The sequence below is a fragment of the Schistocerca cancellata genome, chromosome 2 (genome assembly GCF_023864275.1).
Source record: "Schistocerca cancellata isolate TAMUIC-IGC-003103 chromosome 2, iqSchCanc2.1, whole genome shotgun sequence".
Classification (NCBI taxonomy): domain Eukaryota; kingdom Metazoa; phylum Arthropoda; class Insecta; order Orthoptera; family Acrididae; genus Schistocerca; species Schistocerca cancellata.
Genome location: NC_064627.1, coordinates 403685710 through 403711034, shown reverse-complemented (window position 1 = coordinate 403711034; position 25325 = coordinate 403685710). Strand labels below are relative to the sequence as shown.

The following is a 25325-nucleotide window of genomic DNA, read 5'->3' as shown; positions in this document are numbered from 1 at the left end:
CCTGTGACATGCCACGTTGTAATCATAAGAATTCCACAGTTGTTTGGGAACAAGTAGCTGATATAACAATTTTCAGTTAATGATCGGTTCAGTTGGACCAAAAGACCCAGTCTATTCCATGTAAACGCAGCCCATACCATTGTGGGGCCACCACTAGCTTGCACAGTACCTTGTTGACAACTTGGGTCCACAGTTTCGTAGGGTCTGCGCCACACTCGAACCCTGCTACAGCTTCCTGGCGCTAGCGTCACACTCGAACCCTACCGCCAGCTCTTACTTACTGAAATCGGGACTCATCTGACCAGGCCACGGTTTTCCGATCGTCTGGGGTCCAACCGATATGATCACGAGCCCAGAAGAAGCCCCGCATGCGATGCCCTGCTATTAGCAAAGGCACTCGAGTCGGTCGTCTTCTGCCATTGCCCATTAATGCCAGATTTCGACGCACTGTCCTAACCGACACGTCCGTCTTACGTCCCATATTGATTTCTGAGGTTATTTCACGCAGTGTTGCTTGTCTGTTAGTACTGACAACTCCATGCATCGGTGTGCTTTTCTTAGTGAGAAGCAGTGACTGAGATTTGGTATTCTCGGCACACTATTGACAAAATATATCTCGGATTATTGAATTTCCTACAGATTTCTGAAATGGAATGTCACATGCGTCTAGCTCCAATTACGATTCCGCGTTCAAAATCTGTTAATTGGCGTCGTGCGGCCATAATCACGTCGGAAACCTTTTCACGTGACTCTCCTAAGTACAAATGACCGCTCCTCCAGTGCACTGTCCTTTTATACCTTGTGTGTGCGATACTATCGCACTCTGTGTATGTGCTTTTCACTTTTCCATTACTTTGTCACCGCAGTATATGTTTGCAAGCCATCGTCCTCCCCCCCCCCCCCTCCTTGATAATGCTCCTCAACGATCTTTTTTTCTTATGTGTTGTTGAAGACTTTATCATTGATCATTTTTTTCCATATCTGTGAAAGCTCTAGGACCATGCATTAAGAACCTATACTCTTTTCCGTTCTGGCTCCACTACTGTCCACGCCTCCGAGTCACATATGGAAACGCTCCAAACATTAGATTTTACATACTATTTTCTAGTGCGTAAAATAACATATTTCGATCTTCGTTGATCCATTATGGATCGTGGGACGGCGGCTGGCATGAACTTCTTGAAGCAATAATTTACCAACAGCCGTATGTATTGTGGAAATTTATTTTATTTTATGAACTTCTGTGTGCTACCAGTTTCGGCATTACATTGATGCCATCTTCTGGCCCCACTCGTCACTCGGCACAGTCTCTGTCGCCTGGCCACCAAGAGCTGTTGCAGGGCGATTGATTCGCGGATCCAGTTATATGGCTCCTTCCGTGTATAGTGATTTTACGACTATGACGAGTGGGGCCTGTAGATGGAATCAATGTAATGCCGAAACTGGTAGCACATAGAAGATCATAAAATAAAATAAATTTCTACAATACATACGGCTGTTGGAAAATTATTGCATCAAGACACATATTTCGATGTTAGTAGATTCTTCTTATTGTTAAATCCAGTTTTAACTTACACAATTCGGCATTCAATCTCCCGGAATGATCTGCCATCCACTGGTGTTCTGCTGCTCAGGCAGTTTAAAGCTGGTGACTTGATTCGGATTCTTTCCATACAGACATAGGTTTACTGCTATTGAAACTTTATTATTTACAATGTTTTAGGCTTTCTTCTTATTTATTATCGTGTTATATCTTTTTGCAAATAATGTGTTAGTGTCTTCTATGGCCTTTTGGAGGCTGTTGTCGTATTCTACTGACACTGCTGCATCATCTGCGAATCTAAACGTTTTTATTAGTCCTCCAAAAGCTAACTGTCCAATTTGGAAACTGGTTTATGTAAAAATTTAAAAACTCTTCTACTAAAATGTGTTGTGGGGGTCATTCATGACTCTCATGTACGATTTCCCCCACCCACCCCGTCCCTCCGTCCCAGCCTCCTCTCCCCTTGATTCGCGGCTACTCTGAATTTCAGCCAAATATCATGACAAGATGTCGGCCCCATGCGGCTGCAGATCACGAAACCGCGTGGAATGGCCGTGCCTGATTGCTTCTCTCTCTCATAGCTTCCTATTTAGCGGCCGGCTGACCAGGCGACCGACCGATCAACCAATTTCGTGGCAGCCCACACACGTGCCGACCGACTGCACTCATCAATTGCAGCGCCGCCGTGTTGTTGTGATTTGTTTATCTTAAACTCACTATGTTTATGTCCTACGAGACCCCGACTGGTTCTACACAGAAACAAAAACGAGGGTTTGTCTTGGGGTGTTTTAGAGGCAACAAGGACAAATAGAAAAGAAAACTCGAGAGAAAGCAAAGAATGGCCTATTGCAAGGAAATAAATTCACCCACGTTCTGTTACTTAAACAGCTGGGACCCGATGATTTTCGTAACCATCTAAGAAAGGATGAACCATGCATTTCGAAGTTTCTGAGTATCATCAGACCATTCTTAACGGAAAAGAATACTGTCATGAGAGAGGTTATTAGCTACTTTACGATTTCTAGCGACTGATAGAAGTTAGGAGAACCTCAAATTCAGTGTTGTTGTATCCCCACAATTATTAACTAAATGATTCCTAAAACATGCAGGTGATAGACTGAGGAAATACATCATTCTAAAGCAAATAAATAAAACAAAAGACGTTCATGTAAACGTTATTAATTTATTTTTGTATGTAGCACAGAAGATGACGTATAAGTTTAAGAAACTCATTTCAAAATCGAACATGAAAGATTATACTTAGTGGTGGCGTAAACCATCTAATAAATACAGGAACAGATACATAAGAACTTAGCAACTGTAAGACATACAAAAAAAGAAAAACGAAAATCGCACACTTTGCTCCTTATAGCAAAGGGCTTGGACGTAGGCTGGACTTTAACACAATGAAGTAAGTATGTTTTACGAATTGAGGTGTGTTGTATGTCGATATTCCGGGTTTTGTATTTCATTTCAGATAAGTATCGGAAATAAAACCAAAAAACAGAAGTACATACGGTCGACGGAGTTTTATTCCCTCTCAGTGCCACACGAAACCATCATACATTAGTTTTAAAAAAATGGAAAAAATGTTTCATTTCATGCATCTATATTGCCATACTCCTTGCACGACGTATCCCACGGACATCTGCAGTTTTGTAAATTTCTCCAGAAACATTATTTTTGAGGTCGGGTAACCGCAGCCAAATTTGCAAGTGGTGTTTTCACCACTTACAGTCTTTCGCATTGGCTGTTAAAATACTTTTATTGAAAAGTCACTACCGTTTTCGCATCACTGGAGATGCATCTTGTTTACGTTGACGCCTTGAGCTCTCCTATGACGACTGCGGCGTGCTGCGGCACGATCCTTGTCAGTTTGATCGTAGACTATCGCTTTTAGCGCGCTATTGGCTGAACGTTGACGACGAACGATGGGAATTGGCTCGGGGCATTTACTTTGCCGCGCCATGACTGTTTAAAAATATAAACGAACTTATCAGCTGACGATGCATCTCCACTGACGCAAAACCGGTCGTGACTTTTTAATAAAAGTATTTTAACAGCAAGTGCGGAAGATTTTTTTCACCATATTCTCCAAAAGCACGGGGCTTAACGTTCCGTCCGGCTCGCACCCTGCCATCTATATTAGAACAGCATTTAACCCCGACCGCAGTGACAAAAGACCTCTAATCGGGAGATTGGCATGACAGCGCTAAACACGACACAGTTTGTTGAGTGAAAAGGGGGGGGGGGGGGTGCTGTTGGGTTGACCTATCCGCTTGACATCTCGACAAGGAATTTTAGTCGGTCGGTCGGTCGGTAAAACCGCCTAGCGCCGGCCGTGATGGCAGAGCGGTTCTAGGCGCTTCAGTCTGGAACCGTGCGACTGTTACGGTCGCAGGTTCGAATCCTGCCTCGGGCATAGATGTGTGTGATGTCCTTAGGCTAGTTCGGTTTAAGTAGTTCTAAGTTCTAGGGGACTCATGACCTACACATGTCCAATTTGTCCGTGCGTGCGTGTGTAGGGCCTTTTACTGTTAACTGCTCCTGTTGACCTCGGGACGTTCCCCAGTTCAGTAACTTTTTGGCCCTTCGCAAAAAATGGTTCAAATGGCTCTGAGCACTATGGGACTGAGGTCATCAGTCCCCTAGAACTTAGAACTACTTAAACCTAACTAATCTAAGGACATCACACACATCCATGCCCGAGGCAGGATTCGAACCTGCGGCTGTAGCGGCTGCGCGGTTCCAGACTGAAGGTCCTTCACAAAATGAAAAGCTTAACACCGGTAAGTGATTTGTTTAGAGATTTTCTCTGACCAGTCCCATCGTCAATAATTTGCTGTTTAGGAAAGCATTGCCCCGGAGAAATGCGTTTTCTCTTAATAAAGGCTAAGGCGAACCAGTGCTCACGTGACTCCGAGGTGAGCGGCGGAGGTGCGGAGCCCACGTGGTCTGGAGGGTCACGGGACTGGAGCGTTACGTAAAGGCGCTGCGCGCATGCGCGGTGGCTGCGCCTGCTGGAGTCGCGCGCCGCGGCGGGCCTGAGGTAGCGTGCGGCCAGTCGAGCGCAGCGGGCAGCGCCATCGCCATAGATAGCAGACTCGCGATGCTACAGCGCCCCCGGCATACCTGAGAGGACTGGACCATCGGCGCGCCACTCGAGGTACGGCGCCTGCGCCACGCTCTATTTTTAGCTCTCCAGGAACTGTACACGCTCACTGTCTTCTCCAGATTTCGTCGGTGTGTGGTGTTTGCCAGGTGTACTGTGCTTTCTTTCTTTCAACAGCTGCTGTAAGTTTCATTCATCTCGAGCGCTGTATCCATGTTTACGTCTATTTCTGTGCGAAGGGTCACTTTACAAACGTTAAATTGTGCGAAGAATAACTTCTAAACATCTTAAAACTAACAAACATAATTCTTTCGTGATTACTAGGGTAGTGGGTAAATTTCGTTTCCGTGCTAAGATGGCAACTATGACGTTTCGACTCTGATATTGTCTCCCTCTAAAAATCTTGGTTGTGGTAATACCGATCTGTGCCGCAGTCCGAATTTTACCTCTATTAGGAAGGTGGCAATTAACGAGTCGGTGGAGCCGACGAATTTGAACATTAGAGGTCGTGGTAACAATCTAGTCTGTAGTTTAGCCCAAGGTCTAAATTTAACCACAAGACACATTTGAAGATACATATTACATAAATCTGAGTGTTCCGTTGCATATTATGTACACACATCTTACATAAACTAGGAAACGTGCGAGGGTGGGCTGCTCGTACACATAAGTGAAGTGCCTTAAGCCAGTTAAATCTCCACCTAAAAGACAAAGTGAAACCGTGCAGGGGCAACGTTTTGATCAGCGTTGACAGTCCTCATCAGACAAAAAGCTTTCTCAAAATAACTAGATAAAATGACATTCAAGCAATAGAAATTAAAATAGCAACATCTGTGGTTTCTGAAAATCGTTTAAGGCAAAAACAGTGACTTTTCCCCTTGAAAACTCCATGGGAGTTCACATTCCGCTTTCTTTAATAGTAACTTGCGCTCACTTTTAAACGACTTCATCGTCGCCGGGATTTAATGCCAAATATTCCATTTGTATCAGAAGCGAACCCGAATTGATTATTTTGAGTTCCAGCAATAGAAAAGTATATCGAAGATAGCGCATTCGTTTATGCGGAAATGTAAACTACGTTAGAAACATTAGCTCATTAGGAACTGAATAGTTAGCTATGATTCTTCCAACGCATAATGTATCAATATATATTTAAAACTACCCCGTTCCTTTACCGCTGCAGCTGTTGTGTGAAGGCATAATAATTTTAGAAGACCTGCTTTTCTCCATTAGCTGACAAGCTTGGACAGTCCTATCAGATGGATATTCCAGTTAAAGTGTAAACATTGAATAAGTCTTCAAGAAAATCAAATTCCTTGTAAAGCGATCTACGTGAAAAGCGCCACAAAAAAAAAAACGGAAATTGGAATAGTAATCGTTCTTTTAAGTACTAAAAATGACGGCGTGAGATTATGCGCTGTGGGGAAACTGTAATATCAGTGTTAGTAAACAGTATGTAGTTTACCCTGTCTAGTAAGCACTTTTATATTGCGAATTTAAAGACGAACTTTCATACTTACCTCTAATTCCGACACATTGTCTTAAATACACCACAAATTGTTACTTATATATACAGCAGCACATATCCCCCACCAGAGGGCACCATCAAACACAAGACACCTAAAACACAACCGACTCACTCCGCGCCGTAATGACGTCATGCACCGCAACACCCTTAAGTCACTGGTAACACACACACACACACACACACACACACAGTAAGGATAGAAAGTTAATATAAAATACCTTGTTACTCAGAGATAGGATTACATTAGCTACTGCAGCAACAGACTTTTGGAAAGAATGATCATAAAACTATTACTTCCCCCAAATGCGTGTGCTGACAGTGTCTAGGAGAACGCCCGTTCTGCGAATTTAGACAGGTACCTGCAAAGTACCAGAGTAGTTGCGTGGACTATGCGCTCTTTTCTCTTTAAGCAAAGAGAAACCGCTCTCCCGGGACCTGAAACAAAAGATCGTACGAAATACTTGTCCTTTAAATAAAGTGGGAGTTATGGATTAGGTACACAAAGGTAGTTCCCTTCGCAGTCTGCCGCAGCGGAGAATCCAGGTAGACTGTACAGGAATCTTGATCAAACAGATGCGATGGCGTCGCTTTATGATGGAAGTGGGAGGATAAGGCATATGCATCTTGTGGTTTTCGGCTCTCGTAGATCTGATAGCTATTGAAGATTTCCCTACCATGTTATAGTTCTGGGTGGAGATTTTAATTTGCCGGATATAGACTGGGAGACTCAAACGTTCATAACGGGTGGCAGGGACAAAGAATCCAGTGAAATTTTTTAAAGTACTTTATCTGAAAACTACCTTGAGCAGTTAAACAGAGAACCGACTCGTGGCGATAACATATTAGACCTTCTGGTGACAAACAGACCCGAACTATTTGAAAAAGTTAACGCAGAACAGGGAATCAGCGATCATAAAGCGGTTACGGCATCGATGATTTCAGCCGTAAATAGGAATATTAAAAAGGGTAGGAAGATTTTTCTGTTTAGAAAAAGTGACAAAAAGCAGATTTCAGAGTACCTGTTGGCTCAACACAAAAGTTTTGTCTCAAGTACAGATAGTGTTGAGGATCAGTGGACAAAGTTCAAAACCGTCGTACATTATGCGTTAGATGAGTATGTGCCAAGCAAGATCGTTAGAGATGGAAAAGAGCCACCGTGGTACAACAACCGAGTTAGAAAACTGCTGCGGAAGCAAAGGGAACTTCACAGCAAACATAAACATAGCCAAAGCCTTGCAGACAAACAAAAATTACGCGAAGCGAAATGTAGTGTGAGGAGGGCTATGCGAGAGGCGTTCAATGAATTCGAAAGTAAATTTCTAAGTACTGACTTGGCAGAAAATCCTAAGAAATTTTGGTCTTATGTCAAAGCGGTAGGTGGATCAAAACAAAATGTCCAGACACTCTGTGACCAAAATGGTACTGAAACAGAGGATGACAGACTAAAGGCCGAAATACTAAATGTCTTTTTCCAAAGTTGTTTCACAGAGGAAGATTGCACTGTAGTTCCTTCTCTAGATTGTCGCACAGATGACAAAATGGTAGATATCGAAATAGACGACAGAGGAATAGAGAAACAATTAAAATCGCTCAAAAGAGGAAAGGCCTCTGGACCTGATGGGATACCAGTTCAATTTTACACAGAGTACGCGAAGGAACTTGCCCCCCTTCTTGCAGCGGTGTACCGTAGGTCTCTAGAAGAGCGTAGCGTTCCAAAGGATTGGAAAAGGGCACAGGTCATCCCCGTTTTCAAGAAGGGACGTCGAACAGATGTGCAGAACTATAGACCTGTATCTCTAACGTCGATCAGTTGTAGAATTTTGGAACACGTATTGTGTTCGAGTATAATGACTTTTCTGGAGACTAGAAATCTACTTTGTAGGAATCAGCATGGGTTTCGAAAAAGACAGTCATGTGAAACCCAGCTCGCGCTATTCGTCCACGAGACTCAGAGGGCCATAGACACGGGTTCACAGGTAGATGCCGTGTTTCTTGACTTCCGCAAGGCGTTCGATACAGTTCCCCACAGTCGTTTAATGAACAGAGTAAGAGCGTATGGACTATCAGACCAATTGTGTGATTGGATTGAGGAGTTCCTAGATAACAGAGCGCAGCATGTCATTCTCAATGGAGAGAAGTCTTCCGAAGTAAGAGTGATTTCAGGTGTGCCGCAGGGGAGTGTCATAGGACCGTTGCTATTCACAATATACATAAATGACCTTGTGGATGACATCGGAAGTTCACTGAGGCTTTTTGCAGATGATGCTGTGGTGTATCGAGAGGTTGTAACAATGGAAAATTGTACTGAAGTGCAGGAGGATCTGCAGCGAATTGACGCATGGTGCAGGGAATGGCAATTGAATCGCAATGTAGACAAGTGTAATGTGCTGCGAATACACAGAAAGATAGATCCTTTATCATTTAGCTACAAAATAGGTCAGCAACTGGAAGCAGTTAATTATCTGGGAGTACGCATTAGGAGTGATTTAAAATGGAATGATCATATAATGTTGATCGTCGGTAAAGCAGATGCCAGACTGAGATTCATTGGAAGAATCCTAAGGAAATGCAATCCGAAAACAAAGGAAGCAGGTTACAGTACGCTTGTTCGCCCACTGCTTGAATACTGCTCAGCAGTGTGGGATCCGTACCAGATAGGGTTGATAGAAGATATAGAGAAGATCCAACGGAGAGCAGCGCGCTTAGTTACAGGATTATTTAGTAATCGCGAAAGCGTTACGGAGATGATAAACTCCAGTGGAAGACTGCAGGAGAGACGCTCAGTAGCTCGGTACGGGCTTTTGTCAAAGTTTCGAGAACATACCTTCACCGAAGAGTCAAGCAGTATATTGCTCCCTCCTACGTATATCTCGCGAAGAGACCATGAGGATAAAATCAGAGAGATTAGAGCCCACACAGAGGCATACCGACAATCCTTTCCACGAACAATACGAGACTGGAATAGAAGGGAGAACCGGTAGAGGTACTGAAGGTACCCTCCGCCACACACCGTCAGGTGGCTTGCGGAGTATGGATGTAGATGTAGATGAAGTTTTCATAGGAGTGAATCTATGTTAAACATCAAAGAAATATGGAATAAAAACTGTTTGCTGATGAGCTGTCGAAGCAGTTTTACCATGCTTAAGCGGCTTTTTCTCTTAGGCTTACATACCTCAATAGGTAAAAAACTGAATCTTTACAGGATCTGTTTGTCTGTCCAGATTACTTTTTCTCAAGAATGGGTAGAGGTGTCAGGTTGAAATTCATGGCCCTTGGCGGTGCAAAAAATTGAGTCTTCTAAGTCGGTGAAATCAAGATACCGACTTTTAGGTCACATATTACTTTGATACTCGCAAACATACCAAAACCTTTACGTGAAATATCTACATACCTAATTAAGTTTGTACGGTGCTCTCAGAACGCGAATCCTACTCACAGTTGTCCGGTTTTTTTGTCTTTGACTTTAGTGGGGTGGCCATCATAAAGAGAACGACCGGAGCGCCTCATGGAAGCGCAATATGATAGCTCTTACACCGTATGCGTATATAAATGTAGATTACCGTGTTAGCAGAAATTGTAGGAATGGGTAGAGGTGTCAGGTTGAAATTCATGGCCCTTCATAAACCAGTTTTTCTTTATTACTCTGCACCACATTTATGCTACTTTTATATCTCAAATTTTCAAACAATGATATACATTAGTTTTTTCGTGTTATATTTTTGCTCCGCTGCCAAAAATCAAAATAGTAACTACAAAAAGTAACCTCTTGCGTGTTACTCCTTGAAACTATTTTTGAAAAGTCGGATGTGAAATAATGACTCAATCATAACGACTAAGATATACTGAAATAGGTTTGGATAAGGTATTAAAGAATTTACCCAGTTAAAAATATCTTAGCTAGTTCGACACTCTCTAACGAATTGTTGGTATTCTTAAAGTCCTTACGGTAGGTCTTTAACGGGAGATTAGTCCACGTGCGAAGGAATGTTTTCTTAGCGCTTTTTAGAATACTTGAAAAAGATATAGAGGAGGTTACTACGTATATTGGTTTATGTACAACTGGCTTACATAGTTATCTGTTAATACGATGTAAATGTGGAAGGTAGGCTCTTTCATTATAATAAGTGGTCACGGTGTCCTCGCGTGTAATTTCTTAAATTGTGGAATACAAGAAGGCAACTCTTTCCTATCTGAATGCCTTTTTCCTGTCTACGTAGAAGTGACTAGATACCAGAGTGGAGAACTTCCGCCCATTGATACCTTAAAGTGGCGATTATCCTTTGAGAAACTGTCGCTTCCGGAACAGTAAGATATGAAATTCAGAATGGGTAGGAATCCAGATACTAAACTGTCAAGACTCTGCAGAAAAGTAACATGTTTTAAAAACGCGTGGGCTCGGGAATTGAGCGTGGAGTATTTGCAAGGCCGTTGCACCCGACAAGGTTTCCCTACTTAAGCTGTGGTGTCTGGTGCAGCCGCCTGTGTGGAGGGGAGTGCCCTGAGCCGGCAGCTCTGCCGTGGCCTGCAGCTACACACGCTGCCCAGTTCCCCAGGGCATCCTCAACCAAGCGTTTGAACGTCCGTGAAATTATAAATGTCTCAACTTAACAGCTCTGTGGGTTTTATGATGTAATACCATGTTATAAATACACACATTGGTGTAATTGAAGAAAGCTGGGTTAATAACAGGTAACGGGAGAGCAAATGTGTTAACCAATTTGATTTAGAGAACAACCAGAGTTGCAAGATTGTTTTTTCTTTAAGCGATGACTAGTTTTGGGTTACCTGAATCCATTTTTAAATCCTCCAAACAGAAATAGTATTCCGTAATAGCATGCAAACCATTTTAAGATTGTATGCACTCGTGTATCAAAGCAGAGTTTGTGTTGCCAGAATTCATGGAAAAAATTTACTTTGATCTTAACATGATCTGCATGCTATTACGGAATATACCATTTGTCTTTTTGAATGATCTTAAGATGGGTTCACATGATTCGAAATTAGTCATTACTCAAATAAAAATAACAGAATCTTGCAACTTTAGTTTTCTACATGCAACGTACATAAATTGAATTTTCTCATTTTGAGAGTACTGAAGGAAGATGTTTTAATTGTAAAAAAAAACATTCAACATTTAAGATCTTGGCTATTGAATGGTTTTTATGAACATAAATTAGCCTTTATTCACATTTTGGACTTAATGATTTTACATCGGCAGACCTCAATTACATGCGACTCCTAAAGTGAATCGTAAACAATAAAAAAGTGCTATCAGAAACATCCATTGACTTGTTAACAACTTTGTTCCCTCCACACTGCAGAGATATTTGTCAGTTTCTGTGAACACTGGATCTATATCTTCATACAGACTGTGCAAGCCACGATACGGTGCATGACGGAGGATACGCTGTACCACCTAGTCACTTCCTTTCCTGCTCCACTCTCAAAGCGAGGAAAGCCTCTCTATGCCATAATTTCTCCTATGTTGTGTTCGTGATCCTTAAGCGAAATGTATGTCGGCGGCAGCAGACTCTTTCTGCAATCAGTTTCAAATGCTGGTTCCCTAAATTTTATAGTGTTCCTCGAAAAGAACGTCTTCGCTACTGGAATTCCCATTTGAGTTCCCAAAGCATCTCCGTAACAATTCCGTGTTGTTCGGGCTTACCAGTAACAAGTCTAGTAGCCCGCCTCTGAATGGCTTCGATGAGTACTCAAGACTAAGTCATACTATCATCCAACATGCGATCTCAGTTCTTTAACTCTCCCAATAAACCGAAGCCTTCTATACACCTTCCCTACCGCAGTCCTCAAATGCTCGCTCCTTTTCATGTTGCTTTTTGACGTTACTCCCAGATATTCAAAGGACGTGACTGTGTCAACCAGGACACTGCTATCGGTGTATCCGAATGTTATTCATCTGCATAAACTAAAAATTTTCTGCATTTGGAGCTAGCTGCGATTCATCACCCCCAACTAGAAATTTTGTCTGTCATTTTCTGTCTTCCTACAGTCAACTTAGACACCTTCCCGTACACATCACCACCACCAGACTACTGCAGGTTGCTGCTCACCCTGTCCGCCAGATCATTTATGTACATAGAAAATAGCGACCCTATCTCACTTCCCTGGGATATTCCCGACGATACCCTTGTCTCTGAACACTCGCCGTCGAGGACAACATACGTTGTTCTATTACTTAAGTCTTCAAAGCACATTTCTGGGAATCTATTCCATATGCCCGTACCTTAGCATTCTGCAGAGGGCACCGTGTCAAATCCATTACGGAAATATAGAAACATGGATCACGACGTCATTTCAGGTAGTGCGCAGCTTGCCAAAGAAGCAAAGGGGATAAAAAAAAAATCCAAACTTAGATATTCCAAGTGCTGACTTAAGGACACGCGTTCGACGCTACACCCTGAACGAACGGGTATACTAAATTAACGCAGAAATTTCTGCTAGTACAACAACTTCCCATGTGCGCTTGGAGAAACATACAGTTCACCACATCCTTGAAGACTATAGCTACCAAAGACCTGGACGTAAATGATCCAGGAAACCACTTATCAGAAATTCTAGCGCATGGTGAAATAGCCATAAGACGTGCTACACTTCCTACGAACATTGTAACAAAATTTAACGAAAGCACCATTGTATTTGGGTTAGGGGGCGGACGTGGGTGAGCCACTAACCACGTGATTTAGACTAAAGGACGACCAATCCATTCTTCGACCAAAACCCGCACGGACGACAAAATATCTGTGAACAGATAACTACATATACTATGTTACCATTTACACATTTACGCAATGATCTTCGTTTCGTTTTTGGTAGTTGAATTTTAAGACGCTAATTAGCCGTACACGTACCCAGTACAAAACACACAGTAGTTTGATGTTCTTGATTTTCCTGGCGGGTGGCGGTGTTAAAACGTTTCGAAGACTGTCATACTCTTCTTCTGGTGAAGCATCGTGGAAAGATGAGACTGAAATATCCCAACGTTGCGCTGTTTAAACACTCCTCCCGGCTGGAAACCAGAGCTTTTCATCAGCAGTATACGACGGGGAAGTTTACATTCAGAGGCAACTGCCGCTCCCTGCACAAGGAGTAGATTTTCTGCAAGTCTCTTTCTATAGTCGCGGCTTCTCTGTATACTACAGCATCATCCGCGAAAAGCCCCATGGAACTTCCGAAGTTATCTACTGGCTCATTTATATATATTGTGAAACGTAATAGTCCTTTAACACATTCCTGTGGCGCGCCCGAAGTTACTTCAACTTCTGAAGACTTCTGTCCCTTCAGAATGACGTACTGTATTCTGGAAGAGACATTATCTTTGCGGAGACGGTGACTGACTTATTGTAAGGTATTCTTTTTATTTTGGACACAGTCACTTTGGTACAATTAAGATTTCGGCCTTCAGTGACCACTTTCAGATGCTATGGATGGCAAATAGTGAAAAAGTGTTAATGTGTTGTCAACTCAAAACCAGAGCTCGCAAATATCAAGTGGGACTATTGGACTAGCACTACTGTTACCGCTGCTTACCTCATCTTGAGGTTGTTGTTTTCGGATGGAACCCACCTTGAGCAAACGTTGTTTTCATCCAGACAACTTTTCCTGAAGTTACAGTATCATCAGTGAGTTTTCGCTCTCTAATAAATACTATGGAAAATTGCCAATGTTTATGCGTATTAGGTTGAGTTTTTAATGAAGTATTTACAATTTTCAAAAAAATATTTATATCTTGTTACCACATGCTGCGGTGTGATTTTTCTATTTTGAATTTGTTTTTTCTTCAGTTTGTCCTGTGTCCATAGAGAAATTAGTATAGATAGTTATATTGAAAATGTACAAAATTTGTAGGTAGGTGTTGTCTGTTCGTCTGTGTTCCATATCCATAAAGTGTTCTGCCAATGTAAGATGGCAGCTGTTATGTCTCAGTGCTCATTTGCGTTCTATGTACCTAATATTGTCTGTCCAATATAAATTGCAGTCCTGGAATGTCAGTTGACAAATACCAGATGTGTTGTTTGCTGTGTTAGTATTGGTTGTGCTTAATTTTCTCTATACTGAGTTACGTTCTGTAAACTGTCTTTAATCCTTATCTTGCCTCTTCTGGGCATATCTCGCTTGTGGGTTTCCAGTAGGCTGCTTAGTGTGGGTGCGTTGGGGTCATTTGTTCTAGCCTTTTCACTTCTGTTTCGTGAATATGCGAAAACGTTTCAAAAATGTGTGTATGCTGCCACCGAAAAAGTTTGGTAGTACAAAATTCACACATCACCAGATTTACGCAACATGGCACATTCATCTGACTGCAGTAAAATGGTCACAGATGACACAAAATTGCTGGAGAAATATGAATCTTCATGCAAGTACGCTTCTGACAGACCACTATCACCTCATTTCGTCAACATTGCAAAGCCGAAACAAAAGTGGGCATGGAGTAATGGCGGTCGTCTACATAAAATTTTTGATGTATGTAGTCTGAAGCGGAGAGTGAAAGTTTGTACAATGGGTGGGAATAGAACCTGGGCTTCCTGATTACTAGGCAGGCCGCTAAGCCACATAGGCACAGCGGTTCATGCAAATGGACGGATTACCCTGGCACACTCCCTCCTCGATCCGAATTCTCACTGCCGCCCAGTCTGCTTAAAATTCAATGCTAAGGTGCTATTCCAGAAGACAGTGCCTCGGATATTCTAATAGTGTGTAAGGGAGAATTTAAAGCAGACTGGGGTGGCAGTGAGAATTCGGATCGAGGAGCAAGGCGTGCCAAGGTAATCCGTCCATTTGCATGAACCGCTGTGCCTATGTGACTTAGTGGCTAACATAGCTCCCTAGTAAGCAGGATACATGGGTTCAAATTTTCATTCGCTGCTTCAGTCTCTATACATAAGTCTCCGAAATTGTCATTTCATGCGTCTACATAAAAGTATATTTATCAATGATTCCACGCTCAGACCTCATCAATGCATAGTAAATAGATTCTAACAGCAGAACGGAAAATATATGAAGTGTTGTATAACAGAACTCCTAAGCTGTGTGATTAAATACTCGTAAGTTGAAAGCTAAAAAGGGAATATATCGAGCAAGTCACTGACTTTACTCTGTACACCAACAGTTTCACATACACGATTTGTACAATGTCATCAGCATATAACAGTATATAAATAAATTTATTCTTCTTTATATGGGCATCTTCTGGCGCTCTTTCTTCTCATTTCCGGATATCGTCGTCTACATAAATATTAAAGAGTAAGCCAGTAATTACACCCTTGTATCACACTTCCGTTTACTAAAGTCGTTCCACTGCGTAATTGGGGACGCCAAGCATAATATAAGTTCCTTTATACAGACTCTTAATGCAGTTTCAGCGATTTGGATATTCACATATTCTCCCTATCTACCCTGTCAATTCTTTTTTAAAAATATATGAAAGCCAGATAGGTTGGTAACTAAAATTTCTTGTACGAGGGTGAGTCAAATGAAAACCTTACAAATTTTTTAAATATTTATTGTACAGAAGTGGTACAAAGCTGTATCATTTTCAACATAATCTCCCCCACGCTCAGTCCAAGTCCCCCAGCGCTTACGAAGTGCATAAATTCCTTTAGAAAAAAATTCTTTTGGTAGTCCGCGCAACCACTCATGCACCGCGTGACGTACCTCTTCATCAGAACGGGACTTCTTTCCTCCCATTGTGTCTTTGAGTGGTCCAAGCATATGGAAATCACTTGGGAGCAAGGTCTGGTGACTATGGTGAATGAGGAAGGCACTAAAACTGCAGGACTGTGATTGTTGCAACTGTTGTACAGGCAGTGTGGGGCCTTGCATTGTCATGTTGCAAAAGGACGCTTGCTGACAGCAATCCACGTCGCTTTGATTTGATTGCAGGCCGCAGATGATTTTTTAAGAGATCTGTGTCTGATGCGCTGGTGACAGTGGTCCGTCTAGGTATGTATTGCTCCAAAATGACGCCTTTTTCGTCCCAAAAGAGTCAGCATGACCTTCCCTACTGATGGTTCTGTTCGAAACTTCTTTGGTTTTGGTGATGAGGAATGGCGCCAAACCTTGCTCGCTCTCCGTTTCCGGTTGGTGGAAGTGAACCCAGCTTTCGTCCCCAGTAACGATGCTTCCAAGGAAGCCATCACCTTTTCGTTCAAAGCGCCGAAGTAGTTCTTCACAAGCATCAACACGTCGTTCTCTCATTTCAGGACTCAGCTGCTGTGGCACCCATCTTGCAGTGCATTGGCCATCTTACATGATGGAGCACATCATGCACAATGTGGTATGCTGACCCATGACTAATCTGTAAACATGCTGCAATGTCATTCAGTGGCACTCGGCGGTTTTCCTTCACCATGGCTTCAACTGGTGCAATGTTCTGTGGAGTCACAACTAGCAGTGCCTGACCTGGACGAGGAGCATCTTCCACTGAAGTCACACCATTTGCGAACTTTCTACTCCATTCGTAGACTTGCTGCTGTGACAAACGTGCATCACCGTACTGAACCTTCTTTCGTCGATGAATTTAAATAGGTTCCACACCTTCACTACGCAAACACCGAATAACAGAACGCTGTTCTTCCCTGGTGCAAGTAGCAAGTGGAGCGGCCATCTTTATACCGATAATGCGATGGTATGTGTGCACCTGCACTATGCTGCCACCCACAGGCCATTCTGCACGGTTTGTAACACGCTGACCAACTTACTGGATAACAGCGCGAAATTTAGATTTATTACATATTTAAGGTTTTCATTTGACTCACCCTCGTATATATTGTTATTGTGAGCGACAAGATGTGCCACTTATAAGCAGCTTTATTCTTCTAGAAAACACTTCCGTAATCATCTTTAATCTGTTGTTTAATACACCCGAATATATTTTGTAAGAAGTTTAACATACTATTTCCTTTATAACTTTGTTACCTGCGATACCTTATTAAAGTGACAACGCTTTAGCTGCAACCAATCTTCTGTTTAGGAAGCAGGTATTGATCAAATGTAATATTTTAAACTTAAGAAGTAATCCACGATGTTAAATTTACATTAATTGCATCAGGTTCTGTGCACTTCTTGCATTTTTGTTGTTAATTAAAACTTTTTCTTTCAAGGTAATTAAGTTTGTGTTAAGATAACGAGTTAGGTTTTCGTGATGACTACTCGGCTTGGGGGTATACCACAGATGCTTGTAATGTTCCGTCCGTTGTTCCTAACTTAACGTTTGTTTGTGCTACATATTTCTCTCATCAATTTAAATGTCTCGACATTTTGAAAGCAAATGCTAGTTTTCCACATACATACCTCCGCTACAAATTTATCTCAACAATCTCAATGGGCATTTCTTACTACGGTAGAGATTTTTCTTTATTCCTCATCAGTCTGTAGTTTGCTCTTGTTTGGTCATTGGAAGACTGAAGAAAACACTTGCACGCTTTTTATCTTCAATTACTTCTTCAGTTTTTTAATAAAGATTCGATACACTTTTTTTTCTTTTGGCATTTAGCTGCATGAACCTGTTATTTTAATAACAAGCTCGTGTGGCCCTTTACATTAAACAAAGGCAAACTTCCTTTTCATAACTAATAGTCCTAGTACCTGCGTACATCTGCCATATTTAGTCGCATCCTCATCGCTGAGGGCAGACTAACCCTGTGTTTCCTACGAAAGCGACGTTCCATAGAGATCTCCCCCCCCCCCCCCAGCGTCCCCCCTCCCCCTTACCATCAACTATTTAGGAAGCTGTCGAGCTATTTCTCAGTGATGTATCATGCACTAGAAAAATGTAAACGTAAGACCATCGTAAAAGCAATAATACTGATTGGGCGTTTTTACCATCTTAGTTATTGCCGATTCACGACAACCGTTCAGAACTATAAATTTTGACATCGGCTGCTACAATCATAAAGAAACACACAATCGTGCCTGGAAGCTCTTTTCCTGATCCAGCACTCAGCACGTTTTCTTTCCGCTTGCACTTACTATTACTGCACATTTTTTCCAGTGTGAATACTCAAAGTAATTTCTTCTTAGTACTGCCATAAGTGCCTTTCCGTGTCTTCTGGCTGAGACAGTTCAGTTAAATTAGTTCCACAGTATTTTCTAAACATTCATCGCAGTAAAAGTTAGTTATCCTATAGACGTGCAGTTATCACATTTCGTGTACATTTTGGTTCCCTCGAAATCCCTGGATAAGAAACATTAGCGTAGCCAGTTTGAAACAGGACACTTAACTTTCGTTGACCATTTCTGAAATAGAAGGGGACAAGACACTCGAAGACTGAATCAGAAGTGTGAAATGATAGTATGGTCAGGTACCATCGTTGAATTGCTGTGAAGGTGGCAGCAGCAACAGAGGATGTACGGGTGGAGACGACTTACCCGAAGACAGTTGTAGTTATGGTTACGACTGTAACAGTAAAGGGCAGCGTACAGGAGTTGGACAAAAATATGGAAACACTGCGAGAAATGTAAGCTTGAACACACATGCAGTTTCTAGTCAAATCTGCACATAGGGCTGCTGTATTTGATCAGGAACGTCACCTGTACAACCTCCTCAATTCGAGGCAGTGTCAATTCCGGTTTGACCACTGTCCTGTTGCAAGCCATCGCTTGCTTTAATCTTAAATGTCAGAGTAAAGTCAAATGTATTTGCCTTCACATAAAGAAAGGTATTACCTTCTCAACAACCTTCAAATTGTGAGCTACATCCTTAATTTTTGTATATGAAATTAGTGTATTTACTCATGGCCCTTTCGTTACGTAGGTATGCGGTTGCTTTCAGAAGTCAAATTAATAATCAGATTAACTGATTTAATGATTGAACCTTGAATTACTGGTGTACTCATGTATCACCACAATAAAATCTGAATAGTTGGAGTATGAATCAGAATAGAGGCATATTTAAGTTGGCATAAATACGTATTATGACCAATTTGACACAAAAATGACAAACATAAATCCGAAAACGGATGGTACATGATTGTCAAAGCATTCGTTGAAGTGGAAGCTATAAAAAATCTCCCTTGAATTAATGTCTTTTACAACGCAGTGATGTTGGTCGAGGTAGAGAGGATGTAAAATGTAGACTGGCTATGGCAAGGAATGAGTTTCTAAAGAGAAATTTCAAATGGTTAAAGTGGCTCGAAGCGCTATGGGACTTAACATCTGAGGTCATCAGTCCCCTAGACTTAAAACTACTTAAACCTAACTAACCTAAGGACATCCATGCCCGAGGCAGGATACGAACCTGCGACCGTAGCAGCAGCGCGGTTCCGGGCTGAAGCGCCTAGAACCGCTCGGCCACAGCGGCCGGCTAAGAGAAATTTAACATCGATCATAGATTTGTCAGGAAGTCCTTTCTGAAAGTATTTCTATGGAGTGTAGACATGTATGGAACTGAAACACGTCCGATAAGTAGTTTAGACAAGAAGAGCATAGAAGCTTTCGGAATGTGGTGCCACAGAAGAATGCTGAAGATCAGATGGCTAGATCATGTAACTAATAAGGAGGTACCAAATAGAATTGTGGAGAAGAGGAATTTGTGCCACAATTTGACTAGAAGAAGGGATCGGTTGATAGGACACGTTCTGAGGAATCAAGGGTCACCAATTTAGTACTGGAGGGCAATGTGGAGGGTAAAAATCGTAGAGGGAGACCAAGAGATGAATACTTAAGCAGATTCAGAAGGATGTATGTTGCAGTAGTTACTCGGAGATGAAGAAGCTGGGACAGGCTAGAGTAGCATGGAGAGCGGCATCAAACCAGTCTCTGGACTGGAGACCACAAACTACAGAACGCAGTCTGACTTCGTTTACATGAATCCACTGTGAGGGCCAATTCTGTTCAAAAGGAATCAACTACGACCGAGTACATCGCAAACTATGGTTCACTAGAGAACAGAGCTGTGAATATCATTTAACAAACCTACGCCGGTGCAGTAATACTTTACCCCTTCACCTGGACTCAGGAGGCAACAGAAAACGGCGCGCTGCGGCAGCTGTAATGTTCTGACGCGTCCACGAACATTTGCAAACTACGTGGACTGGCCTTCTGATTATTAGAGTGCGTGAAACTTCCCTGTCAGAGCCCTGAAAACATGACAGATTTCAGTATGAGGTGCACACATTCACTGGTGTGGCCAAACCAACTTTACTCACAGGCAAGAAGGTGCGTACTGGAATTGTCCAACGTCAGACGGCCTACTTAGGACGAATAAGTTCACCCTCGTGACACACGATATGTCTGAGATGATATGCAGTTCCACTGCCGGTACAGCTGGAAACTGCCACTGGCTCTTAGTCCACAAGTTACAGACCACAAGTGTCACCCACTAGAGAAAGATTTGACAGCACTGGGGGACCAGAAGACGGAGGCGAAGAATCAGAACGACTTTCCAACAAGCCTCGGTACGGAAGCCGAATTAAGAAAAGCGAGCCGTCTCCAGATTGTACAAACGGATTGAAATATCCCCTACTCATTGAATCTTCCGTTTTGACTGTTCTGTTAGACTGATAGCCAATCCAGATGCAGCACCGGGGTTCCCACACTGGGGAGCAAGACCCGGATTTGCATATCCTGAGAGCAGCCAGTCAGCCTCTCAAAATCTCTCTTCTGAATAAAGATTTTGACAAGGGAGACGCCATTCTCATGGTAAGCATGGTCATGTTTCGACAAAAAAGTCTACCAACATGGGACCACAGCCCCTCATTTGCAGAGACATCTAATCTTTCCAGGCCGACCATTTCCAATTTCCGAAAGGAGGTTAAGCTTCCCAGGCAGTCGTGTCTGTGAAATATGTCCTAGCCGCCCGCTGAAAGGAAATGGCGACTTTCTGGCGACAGGAGAGTTAATGTTTCCTCCACTAAACACGTGCGCCAGCTGCTCTGTCCGTATCGTTGGGTACTGAGGGGCGAGCTGATGATGGAAATGCCAGGAACAGGAAAACGTGGTGCTGTAGCAATAAAACCTGGACTATGGGGCAATGAGTCATTTGGTTGAATGACCAGTGTTTCACTCTTGTCAACTTCTGGCACAGTTTACGTCCCAAGAGTGAAACATGGCGAGGGCATCGGTGATGATTTGGGCAGTCTGATCGTACTATTACACAGACCCCATGCTTACTCTAAAAGGTCGCATTACTGCCTGGGATTTTCAGACCATTGTGGCTGGTCAGGTAAAATATTTCTTATCGAACGGTGATGCTGTGTTAAGACTACAGGACCCCTGTTCAAACATCTCCCGTAGTCAAGGACTGGTTTTGTGAGCATGAGGATTGAACGTCGCATCTCACACGGCCACTATTAGCACCAGGTCTCAAAATTGAGGGCTTTGTGGTCTGCTTAGGAGAGACAAGTGTGATAACTGCCCACCTCCAGCATCGTTACCTGAACTTCCCACTGTTTAGCGGTAAGAATGGTATAAGTGCTCCCTTGAAAACCGTACAGGATCTGTGTTTATCTGTTCCGAGGAAACTCGAACCTGTTTTGAATGCCATTTGTTGTCCTACTTCATATTAGGCACGAAAATGTATTATATTTTTGTTGTTTCATATTTTAGTCCACCCCTGTATGTTGTTCCATCAGTTGTGTTTGACAAGTCTGTAAGATTCGGGAGGCACAATTGTGGTAGGGAGGTAGCTGTTAAAACTTTTGGACTAAGCATTGTGTGATGTTAACACACAATTCAAGGCCAAGTAGAGCAAGCGTTCGCCACCTTGCCTAACTGAAAATAGCTTACACATTCCGCACGACGTCTCGCTTACATCGTGACCGCTGAGCTGAGCAGATCTGCTCCGCCACGCTGCGCGTATCTAGTGTCATCCGGTTTGGCGCTGTCTACTGCCGATCGCCGTCGCCACAGGCACACACCAAATCAAATATTTCTTCACTAATTTTGTTCCTTATAAATGCAGGATGCCATTCTGATTTGAATCTCGGATTCCTAGATTTACAACGATCGAACATTTCGATAGATTAACGGAATTTAAAACTCGTTCATTAGTTTGACGGTTCAGAAAAAACATTCCAGGAGGATAAACGACGAAGAGCTTGAAAAAGTAATTCAGAATTTAATCTTATGTCAACGTAGATGTCTTTTGAGCAAAAGCAGACGTTAGAATTGCAGACAGGGTGGGATATCGACAATGTCTACTTTGAAAGTATTCGCTTTGAACTTGTCTAGAGTGACCTGGAAAAGCAGAAAACTTATGTTCAACATCCTGGGATTTGAACACGGCTCCTCTTGAAAACGAGCCCAATGTCGTCGGCACTGTGCTACTTCGTTCGACGACTGGGCGTCCAATCGAAACTGTTAGAGGAGGTTACTCATAAAGTCTCATTACTTTTTATCACGCCATTAGACAGATGTAAGACTAGTTTCTCTCTTAAACATGAAACACGTTTCAAATTATAGTATCCAAACATACTAATACGTACAATTTGTATCATTCTTTCATAACAATTGTTTCAATAAATAATAATTTTTATATCTTTACTTGGAACATAGTCTCGGCTCTGTACAGCCGTGAGGCTTTCTTTAAATTAGTCGCCGAAACAAAGGGAGTCCCATTCTCATCGCATGTGGAAGAATCCGTGAGAAATATGCATGCAATGATTGCTATTTGTAAACTACGTTCGAAATAAATGGCGGTCTGAGGACGACCATAACTGATAGAAACTGATAATCAAATAAGAATGGCCATCAAACATACTAATTCAAACAGCGCTTAGCTGCAGCGGTCATTAACCATTATTTCACAAACGTGCTAAATTCCTAAAAGGAAATGTAAACTTCCTCCGTAAATTACAACAGTGACACGTGACTGTTTCAGCTGCTTTTTCAAAACGTCATAGTATTACACTATGTTTAAGTCATGGCATACTTCCTAATATCGTGTCAGATCTCATTTTCCCGGCGCAGTGCAGCACCTTGGTGTGGCATGGACTCCATAATTACTGAGCCATGCTGCCTACCTCTATAGCCGTCCATCAGAGGTACATGCGGCCAAATCATTCACTCCTACTGCCAAGAATGTTCTTCAAACCAATGGTGAACAATTGTGGTCTGGTGAAATGGTGCATTGTCGTCCATGAAAATTCTATCGTTTTTTGGCAACATGCAGTCCATTAATGACTGCAGATGTTCTCGGAGTAGCCGAACAGGATCGGTTCTGTTGGACCAGATGACCCAATCCGTTCAGTGTTAACACAGCTCACACCATCGTAGAGCCACAACCACCTTACACAGTGCCTTGTTAACAACTTGTATTCATGGCTTCGTGGGTCTGCGTTATACTCGAACATTACCACCAGCACTTACCAAAGTAATCAGAACTCATATGGTCAGGCTACGGTTTTCCAGTGATCTGGAAAGGCGATGCCGTGCTGCTGGCAAAGGCACTTGTGTCTGTCGTTTGTTACCATAGCACATTAACGGAAAATTTCACCGCACTGTACTAATACGTTCGTCGTTCGTCCCACACTCATTTCTGCTCTTGTTCCATGTAGTGTTGCTTGACTTTTAGCATTGACAACGCTATGCATATGCCGCTGCCCTCGGTTATTAAGTGAACGCCGTCGGCAACTGTGTTATCCGTTGAGATGTAATGACTGACACTTGGTATTCTCGGCACTCTTTATACTGTGGATCTCTGAATACTAAATTCCCAAACGATTTCCTACATGGAATGTTCCGTGCGTCTAGCTGCGACTACCATTCCGCGCGCAAAGTCTGTTAATTCCCGTCGTGTGGGCATAATAAAGTTGGAAACCTTTTCACAACAGTTACGTGAGAAGAAATGACTGCTCCGCTAACGCACTGCCATTTTACGCCTTGTGTACGCGGTACTACCGCCATCTGTACATGTGCATCTCGCTGTCCACTGACTTGTCACCTCAGTGTACTCAGGATTACGTTGGGCTTAATCAGTCCCACGGATAACCATGATATAGATCTCAAATCAAACCACCAACCATCTTCGCTCGGTGACTGTTAGTGAATTATAGCAGACCCTTCAGACTGTCATAGACGTTATTACACAATCTATTTTTGCATGAGAATGTTAAACTACTAAAATGCATCCTGTCGTTTGAATCATCCTCCCCGTATTTAGACTCGGTCATCGAAGAGAGTATCGTGATTAAAGATAAGCCTTTGATGTTTACCCAGTGCCCATGTTTTTAACTGCAACGGAATTATAGGATAAAAAACAGAGTTTTCGTGGTCCGTCTTCACAATGAAACTTGAATGCTGCAGTCGAGCGTTTATGGAAACCTACTTTGCTAACACTGCTCCAGATCGGGACTAAGAAGTTTCGTACTCGACAATGACGACGTTCTAGGCTGGCTAAGATGGTAAAAAAAAAATTAGAATCCTACTTCTGCACAGGTTTATCGAGAATCATGAAGGTAGTTTTCGTATCTGTGACAGTTTTGAGTACGTACACCGGATTCATGTGGGCCAATAGGATCAGACTTCGGCTCATCTCATATAACAATTCACATCAGATGTTCTCAAGTAATAAAATAAATATGATATAAGATTAGCTGTAAATTGTAAAATCAGAACATTAAATTACAATTAATTACTGAGTACTTTCCCTGTTAGATACTAACGTGCAAGAGAATTAAATGATGCCCTTAGTCCAGTCGAAGCTACATTTACTAACATTTCTGCTGGTAACAAAACGGTAGTGCTGTGTTTAGTTAGTTTAATAACTGCTCACTTTGGCCAAATCTTGGTGTCAATTGTTATGGTATTGCTCACGAATTTTATTTTGCAAATCCGTTCGTTTACGACCAATGTATCCAGCATTCCCACGATGTGGTTCCTTGCTGACTGACGAAGCGTAACAGACCTTCCACCTCGCGGACCTTGAAGAAATCCAAGAATAGAGTATGAACGACGCTAGTCACTTCGACATACCAAAACGTTTACAGAATGAGTCTACGAAAGACTTGTAGTAAAATAATCCTTGCGTGGATGAACTATGAACACGTTTTAAATGGGGTGGGACAAGAAAGGCTATGGTTTAAATGGCTATAGATACCATAACAGGTAAAAGCAACGCCTGGAGCAATGATTCTCTCTCTCTCTCTCTCTCTCTCTCTCTCTCTCTCTCTCTCTCTCTCTCTCTCTCT

The 25325-nt window shown here is 42.4% G+C and overlaps 1 protein-coding gene across 1 annotated transcript in view; it reads left to right on the top strand.

Annotated features, from left to right (window-relative positions):
* Positions 1 to 4572: 4572 nt before the first annotated feature.
* Positions 4573 to 25325, top strand: part of LOC126161848 (MFS-type transporter SLC18B1-like) — a 108305-nt gene continuing 87552 nt past the window's right edge. The window contains exon 1 of the mRNA XM_049917954.1: positions 4573 to 4709. The gene's annotated coding sequence lies outside the window, so the exon portion shown is untranslated. The remainder of the gene's footprint in view (positions 4710 to 25325) is intronic.